Genomic DNA, 8477 nt, shown 5'->3' with positions numbered 1-8477 from the left:
GAGGGTCCCCCAAGGAGGGGCCAGAACTGCACAACGAAGAGGAAGTGAGTTGGGAGGCAGATAGTTGGGGGCCTTGTAGAGGAAGGTTGAGGGGTGAGCCTCCCCTGTCCCACCTTCCCCAGACCAGCCCTGAACACTGAGGAAGGCCGGCCTGCTAGAGCTCAGAGAAATGTGAGCCAGCACCCCCAAACGTGCAGACAGGGAAAACTGAGGCCTAGAGGGGCCAGGGATCTGCCTGGGTCTCACAGGCCGCTGGAGCTCCCCTTCCTCTGCTTCATAGCCCAAGAATTTAGGAGCCATCTGCCCTAAGCTCAGGAAATCTTCAAACATGCAGCAACACAAGACAAAAATTCAAAACCCATTTAGCATGTTAAGCATTAGTTACTTTTATTGGAAACAAAAACAAAAACAAACAAAAAACGCCCAAAATACATAATGTTATTTAAAAATGCTGGTGGAAATTAAAACGTTAGGGGTAGGGTGGGGGCTTGGGACTCGCTCCATCACAAGCAGTTCACTTGCTCACTGCCTCGGCCCAGTGTTACCAGGTGGCTCCTTCCACAGCCTCTAGGGCTCTGGAACCCCGGGAGATCGTGATTCCGCTGGAGAGCACCCCCTGGTGGCTAGCTCTGAAGAGGCTGTGTCTGAATTGCAGGGCAGGAAAGTAAGGAGGCTGACAGTTGAACACCGGGCCCCTGCCTCCCCACAGCTGTCACCACTGCACAGAGGATGGCACTGGATTGACGGGCAGAATTCATCTTCCTCATGAAGGAGCTGTGACAGGGTTCTCATCTGGGCTCTGGAGGAGGCCTGGTGACCAGATGTTCTGGTTCAAGTGAGTCGCCAAAGGGGGTCTTTATTTATTTTATTTAAAAAATGTTTTTAAGTTTATTTATTTATTTTGAGAGAAAGAGAGAGAAAGAGAACATCCCACGCAGGCTCCATGCCGTTGTCAGTGCAGAGCCCTACTCGGGGCTCGAACTCACGAACTGGGAGACCATGACCTGAGCTAAAATTAAGTCAGACGCTGAAGCAACTGAGTCACCCAGGCTCCCCCCGAAGGGGGTCTTTTAGAACAGAGTTGCTCACACGGGGCATAGGGGGGTAACACCTCATGATTGAGCCCCGCCTTCAGTGTTGGTGACAGAGCCCTGGCACACAGCTGGTGAGGCTTCATAGTGACAGGCAGGGCGAGGTGTCATTGGGAGTGACGGGGTTCAGGAGCACTGACTGTACCCTGGCTCACCTTCTCAGGCTGGCAGGACAGTGACAAGGATAACGGTAGCCACAACGGTAGCTCACGTTTACTAGGTGCTTCCTGGGGCCAGCACCGGGGAGGCCTCCCCACAGCTCCGCGAGGCAGGCGGTCTTTTTTTGTTGTTAACGAAGAATCTCACAGGCAGAGAGAACAGATCCACATACATCACATCATCCCAGCCGCACAACTGTCAAGATTTTGCCACACGTGTTTGGCTCATTTCTTTCTTTCTTTTAAATTAAGTATATTAAAGGGGCACCTGGGTGGCTGGGTCGGTTAAGCATCCAAGTTCAGCTCAGGTCATGATCTCGCAGTACCTGAGTTCAAGCTCCATGTCGGGCTCTGTGCTGAAAGCTCAGAGCCTGGAGCCTGCTGTGGATTCTGTGTCTCCCTCTCTCTGCCTCTCCCCTGCTCACTCACACTGTCTCTCAAAAATGAATGAACATTAAAAAAATTTTTTTTTAGTTAAATACTTCAAAGCAAATCCCAGACATCATGTCATTTCACCCTTGTGTGCTTCAGTATATATTTCTAAAAATATGAACACTTTCTTACATAACCACAAAGCCATTATCACTTCCTCAAAAAGTGAATGATAATTCCTTGGTGTTATTCTAATACTTGGCCTGTGACGTGGGCAGTCTTATTGCCCCCATTTCATGGAGGAGGAAACAGAGACTCTGGGGGGACAAGTACCTTGGTCCAAGGTTACACAGCTTCATGGTGATGGGGATGAGATTTGAACCCAGGGAGCCGGACTTGGGAGCCCACCACTAACCCACTCTCTCTGGATCTTAGTTTCCCTCCCTGTGAAGTGGGGAATAATAAGGGCTGCTTTGCTCCTTCACGGGATAATGCATGAGGAAACCATGTTGTTCTTGCTTCTAACGATAACAATGAAAATAATAATGAGAGGACACTATCAGAAAAATCACTAGTGGGGCACCTGGGTGGCTCAGTTGGTTGAGCACCCAACTTTGGCTCAGGTCATGCTCTCACGGTTCGTGAGTTTGGGCCATGTGTCAGGCTCTGTGCTGACAGCTCAGAGCCTGGAACCTGCTTCGGATTCTGTGTCTCCCTCTGTCTCTCTGCCCCTCCCCTGCTCCTACTCTGCCTTTCTCTCTCTCTCTCTCTCTCTCAAAAAGAAACATTACAAACTTTTTTAATAAAAAAAAGAGATATGACGTTTAAATCAAATGCTGCGTTCCCACTGATATGTCAGCTGTCTATCATCTCATTTAATCTTTACCATTTCTTCATGACCAGCTTCCTTACAGGTGAGGGAACCAGGGACTCAGAGGGAGGAAGGGCATCCCCAAGGTCAGGCCACTGTCCGCTGACAGGAGCAGGGTTTGGGCCAGGCTGGTCTACTGGGGGTGGCAGAAAAGCCTCAGGTATGTCAGGAGCTGAAGGTGGCCTTTGCTAACGGCTTTGGAGCATCCTGCATTCATGAGCCATGAGATGACTGTGCGCAAGCAACAGAAATCCCCTGCAGAAGTGCAGTTTACTGCAAGGATAAGGGGTGGCTCACAGAATGGATTATAAGGAGGAAGCCAGGCTGGGAACATGATGGAGCAGCCCTGCCTGGGACTTCCAAGGCAGAACTGCTCAGGAGGGCCCATCTGGGCTCCCCCCTGGGGACCTATCCACTTCCCACTATTTCTCTGTTTCCACGTATTTCCGAAGACCTTAGAACCCTGGGGGAGAACATCAAGGAAGCCAGCCTGGATGGCATGGCCCCTGCCCAGTATGGCTGGAAAAATGTGGCACTTTCCTGGAGGGTTCGAGTGCTGGGCCATGCCAGGGTTTTTTAAAGGAGTGAAATGGGGAGGAAACTTGAGGGGATTCCCCTGAGAAGACTCAGGCGGCTCTGGTTTTCACACGTCATTTTGCTTCTGGTCCTAGGGAGTGTGAGTCACATGTGAAAGTCTCTTGTTTTGCGAAGCCTGTGTCTGCTGCTGCCACCACCTTCACAGCAGCTGCCACCTCAAGGCAGGAGGCCCAGAGAACGGGCAGGACTCTCCGTCTGCCAGCCAGTGCTGCAGCTATGGGAGGAAGGCATTAGGGACGATAATTTTTGGGCCCAGCGCTGAGGGGGATTTTCCATCCTATGCATTACATGAAAGCAGAATGCAAATGACATAGTAATGAGGCTATGCCCTAGAAGCCCTTCTGCTGGGTCAGATGTGAAGGGGATGTGAGTCTGGTTAGCCTGTGCCTTCCAGAAAACGCTCCGTCCACTTGCCTGCAGGGAGAGCCACAGCCTCTGGCCTATCCACTGCCACCTACTCCTCCTCCTGCAGGAAACCTGCCTGGGTCTGTACCCCTGGGCACTCAGTACTCTCCAGGCGCCTCAAATCTTTATGAGAAGTAGGTAGGGCTTAAAGTCTAAATGACCAAATAAAAAGGATCCTGATGCTTCTGTTTTCTCCACTTGTGGCCTATGCACAGGGCTGGGCACACAGGGCCTACTGGATGAACAGGGCCAGCCAAAGGGCCGGGATGTCCCAGCAAGGCTTGGGAGATGTGGGATGGCCCTCTTCCCATGCAGCCTCAAACCTTGGACTGGACCCACAGATTCTGGTGAGACAAGGAAGGAGGCTGGGAAAAGCTGACTCCAGGGAGGGGGTGTGGGGGCTGTCTAGCAGCTGGCAGAGACCCAGCAAACTCCCCGCACATGATATCCTGCTCTACCAAGGCTGTCCCAGGCTGTTCAGATGGGGGTGGTGGGGTGGGCAGTGCAGGGAAGATAAGCCAATAGGGAATGTGGAGAAGAAGGGGGTGAAAAAGACCCCTGGGCCCTGGCCTCCTCACCATATATCTGAAGGGGACCTTCGGGGCCCAGAGAACCAGACAAGTTTTAACTTCTGAGAAGTTAAGGAGCAGGTCTCATCAAAGGGTAATTCTGTGGCAACCAAAGGGCAGGTCAAAATATAGTCCGTCCCCCAAACCAGGCCCAGCCAGATATTGGCTTTTTCTAGTGGCCCAAATTTTATTCCTCCAAACAGCTTTCCTTCTCAGAGTCTGGGCTCTACTTGAAGCACACTCAGCCCTGAGCTGGTGAGTTTCAAGGAGTTCTGTCTTTCCTGCCTGTCTGCTTCTCCCCTCCTCCTTTCTCTTCCTTCCCACCATCTTCTCTCCACGAGGGTCTGTTTCTCCTGCCTCAGAGTTCCCCACCCTACCCCCACCCCCACCCCCACCGCCACCCTGCCTTCCTGCCTTCCTGCTCCAACTCAGGCAGCCCCAGAGCGCCTGACCTTGTTTATTTATCAGGCTGCAGGATCAGAGCCTAGGGTCCTGCCTGGCCTGCTCACTCCTGCTGCATAGACACCAACATCACAACTTTAAATCCAGGGCAGTTTTTACTTCCAACCTGGCTGGATTATTCTCCTGCCCCTTATGGACTAAAACGTGCCCCGTTTGGACTTTGCCCCCTCCCCAGTGCCCCAGTCTTTCTATTTGAACTTCCAGGGGTTAGGGTGGGCACCGGGCTGGCGCTGGTTATCATGACCTTAACCCGCTATTCGTGCTGGCTGCAGACAGCTCGGATGACACAGTCAGGCCAAGCTCATGCAGAAAGCTTCAGGATCCTGGAGCCAAGGATCATTTTGTGACGAGGATGGGGCTCGTGATCAGGCCCACACAGGGCATCACCATCTGTCCAGGCACAGAGGGCTGGAGGGTGAAAGGGGAGCGCTGGCAGAAGCTGGCAAAGGATTGGTCTAAGAGAAAGGAATGCTGGGGTTGGCCAGACCTGTCCTGTTCGGGTCCCCATGGGAAAGTCCCTAGGACCCTGGACCACAGTTGCAGGGAAAATGCAGCCATCGTCTCCAGAGGCTGTTGGCCTCATTCTGGACAAACACACTGTTGCTCCTGTCCTCTCCCTCAGCCCTGAGGAGCACCTTGAGGCCCAATCGCTGTCAGCCTCTCCACCATAGATATGCGTGTAAAGAGCAGCCACTGGACTGACCTCTCCAGGGTGCACCTAGAGGGCTTCTAGGAAGAGGCGGCTTCCCTATGCCTGTGCCCAGCTGCAACTGGAAACACACCCTCCCCATTTCATCATTTGAAGATTTATTTAAAAGAGCTTTGTGTTGTGGCTGCTCTGGGTGAAGTTCTTGGTGATCTGATTTTAAAAGCCTTCCTCTCCCCACTCCCCCCACCCCCGACCCCCACCCCCCCACCCCCACTCCCTGTGAGCTACCATAGAGATACTTTAGAGGCAAAGCAAAGTTAATGAGCTCGATTGGGCCTTTTTGTGTTCCTGAATGTTTTCCATTTCTGAGCCCTTAACATATAATTAGAGAGATTATTTAGCATGGAAGTTTTCTTTTATTGTAAATTAATTTCAAAACCAAGTTCTGAGGTTAAATAATGATTGTATTTGTTAATCAATCCAACCTGGGTTTCCTTCCCAAAGAAAACAGGATGTCATTGTCAAAATGTTGGGAACAGGATGTTTGAGAACTTGGGGGTTTCATTGATTGCGATGATGTTAAGGGTCCTGGCGGTCAGTACTAATGTGTGCTGACATCTTTTTATTAGACAGGGATGAGCTCTGGGAGGAGGTGAAACTCGAGACGCTTTGGGGAAGGGGTGCTGGGGGGCCGTGACCTTCCAGCTATGGGCGAGGCCCCAGGAGATTCACAGCTTCCTGACAGGGGGCTGCCAGCCCCTTTGCCAGGCCTCGGTTTGCCTGCTGGAGAGCCCATGAAACGTCTAACCAAACAAGGTGAGGTGGATGAGAAGCTGGCTGCTTAGGCAGTCGGGTGGGCTAAATCACTTGAAGGCTTCTTGCCCCTCCAGCTCTGTTTGTCCATCAGGGTAAATTCTGCTGTTTTTCTCAGGGTTTCTCAATCTTGCCACTATTGACATTTTTGGCCAGATAATCCTTTGTTGTGGGGACAGGCCTGTGTGTTGTAGGATGTTTAGCAACATTACTGACCTCTACCCACTAGATGCCAGTAGCACACGTGTACCCCTTTCCTCACTGTTGTGATACCCAAACTATCTCCACATGTTGTCAAATGTCCCTTTGGGGACAGATGTACCCCCAGTTAAGAACCAATGAGTTAAAAAATGATACATATTTAGGGGCACCTGGGTGGATCAGTTGGTGAACGTCCGACTTCAGCTCAGGTCATGATCTCACGGGTCCGTAGGTTTGAGCGCCATGTTGGGCTCTGTGCCGACAGCTCACAGCCTAGAGCCTGCTCCCTCCCTCCCTCTGCTCCTCCCCTGCTCACGCTCTGCCTGTCTCTCTCTCAAAAATAAATAAGCTTAAAAAATAATAATAATATGTATTTATTGTCGAAACTAAGATAGACGTAATCTGTAATTCCAGTAGCCAGAGTTGACCCTGTTAAGATTTTGACGTACTTCTTTCCAGACTTTCTCTTCCACACATGTATGTGTTTTTGCCTTCTTGTGAAACTGAGGCCACAGAGTGTGCTGTTTTCTAACTTGCCAAGGCACAGGCTATGCGGTGGATAGCTCTCCTCATTGCCAGAGCTTCCTTGCTGCACCTTCTTTTCAAGCTCTGTTGAAAGCTCCCCTCTTCAGTAACGGCTGGCTGGGGGGCCTGGAAGGGGGGTACGGAGGTCAGTGGGATCTCATCGTAAGCTTTAAGGGTCCAAGGACCGGTGTGATCACCCAGAGCTGATCCGAGGAGTGACACGTATACACACTAGTGCGCTGCTTACAATCACATCACCCCAGCTCCGTTTCCACCTGGCCCATAGCCCTGGCTGTGCTCTGCATGGCCTTGGGTTTTGCTGGTCAGGCCTGGCAGAGAGCCCACATCACAAGGAGGGGGTGCATGGTGGGCCAAGGCAGCCAGGAGCTCTCAGGTGCCAGGTAGCAGGGGAAGGAGGGCTCTGACCATGCGATGGGTTGCGGGCCCTCCGAGTGTCTCATGGAGGCAGGAGCCTTTCTCAGGGAAAACACCCACATCTGCCCAGCTGTGCGTGCAATTCCACAGACCCCAAGTTAGGAACTTCAGAGGGCAGGGATTTTCCTGGGGACTTGTGGTGACCTAGAGTCTTACCCTCTCTCTTCCAGGAATATCTGTCAAGACCCTGGGAAGGCTCTGACCTCACATAGGACGTTGCCTCCCTCAGAATACAGCAACGTCAGTAGAGGATGGGTGCCAGATGCCCGCATCCTGAGAAGCGGGACTGAGAGCTGAGCTTCTAGCATGAGAATGCTGAACAAAGCCTGCCCTGGCTGGTCCTGTACTATGGGCTGGGCTACTCACCTACCGTGCTCTGCATCACCCAACCCGATGGAGAGAAAGGTACCATTATCTGAGCGAGTTGCCATTTTACTGGGCTGGAAACAGGCTGAGACTTGCCCAAGGACATACAGCCTTGTGAGTGGAAAGCCGGAATGTGCACACTCTCAACCCTGAAGCTATGCTGTCTCTAAAGGAGGGCAGGGTGGGTTTGCCTGTGTGTGAAGGACGGGTGCATACTCTGCGAGGACCCCCTGGGACCTTTGGTCCTGGGCCCATCTTCCCAGCCAGGATCTAGAGTGCTTCTGGAACAGAAGCCCAATGGAAGAAGGTGGATGCCAAGGGCTAGAGGAATGAGGAGGGGAATCAGTGTTTTGTGGGCATAGAGTTTCAGTGTGGAAAGATGAAAAAGCCCTAGAGATCTGTTGCACAATGATGTGAATATACCGAACACTTCTGACCTGTACAATTAAAATGCTTAATATAGTCAATTTTGTGTTATGTGGGGTTTTTTAAAGTTGTTTTTTTGTTTTTTTTGTGTGTTTTTTTTGTTTTTTTTGTGTTTTTTTTTTTTTTTTTGAGAGAGAGTGCACAAGCGAGGGAGGGGCAGAGAGAGGGGGTCAGAAGATCTGAAGTAGGCTCCATGCTGACAGCAGTGAGCCTGATGTGGGGTTCGAACTCATCGAACTCATGGACTGTGAGATCATGACCTGAACCAAAGTCAGACGCTCAACCGACTGAGCCACCTAAGCACCCCAGTTTGCTATGCTTTTTTTTTAACCACAATAAAAAATAATGTGAAGAGAAAACAGTCAATTATGGAGGTCTGAAAGCTGCAAAAGAAGAAAAAAGGATGCTTTTGGCTCTGGCCTGGCCTCTTTTTCCTGAAGTTGGGTAACACCACAAACACTCCTCCACCTGACCCCCCACCCAGTGCCTTGCGGGGTGTCCAGGTGTTGTGGAAAGACCGATGTTCCAAGTCACTGG

General features: G+C 51.4%; 1 long non-coding RNA gene across 1 annotated transcript; it reads left to right on the top strand.

The window, feature by feature from the left end:
- The first annotated feature begins 567 nt into the window (after positions 1 to 567).
- LOC123600887 lies at positions 568 to 7981 on the top strand. Its single transcript, XR_006713870.1, has 3 exons — positions 568 to 835; positions 3724 to 3841; positions 7319 to 7981. It is a non-coding gene; the product is annotated as an uncharacterized LOC123600887 (long non-coding RNA).
- Positions 7982 to 8477: the final 496 nt, after the last annotated feature.

Source organism: Leopardus geoffroyi, chromosome A1, assembly GCF_018350155.1.
Source record: "Leopardus geoffroyi isolate Oge1 chromosome A1, O.geoffroyi_Oge1_pat1.0, whole genome shotgun sequence".
Classification (NCBI taxonomy): Eukaryota; Metazoa; Chordata; class Mammalia; order Carnivora; family Felidae; genus Leopardus; species Leopardus geoffroyi.
The sequence above is the reverse complement of the archived record's forward strand: the minus strand, read 5'-3'. Positions and strand labels throughout refer to the sequence as shown.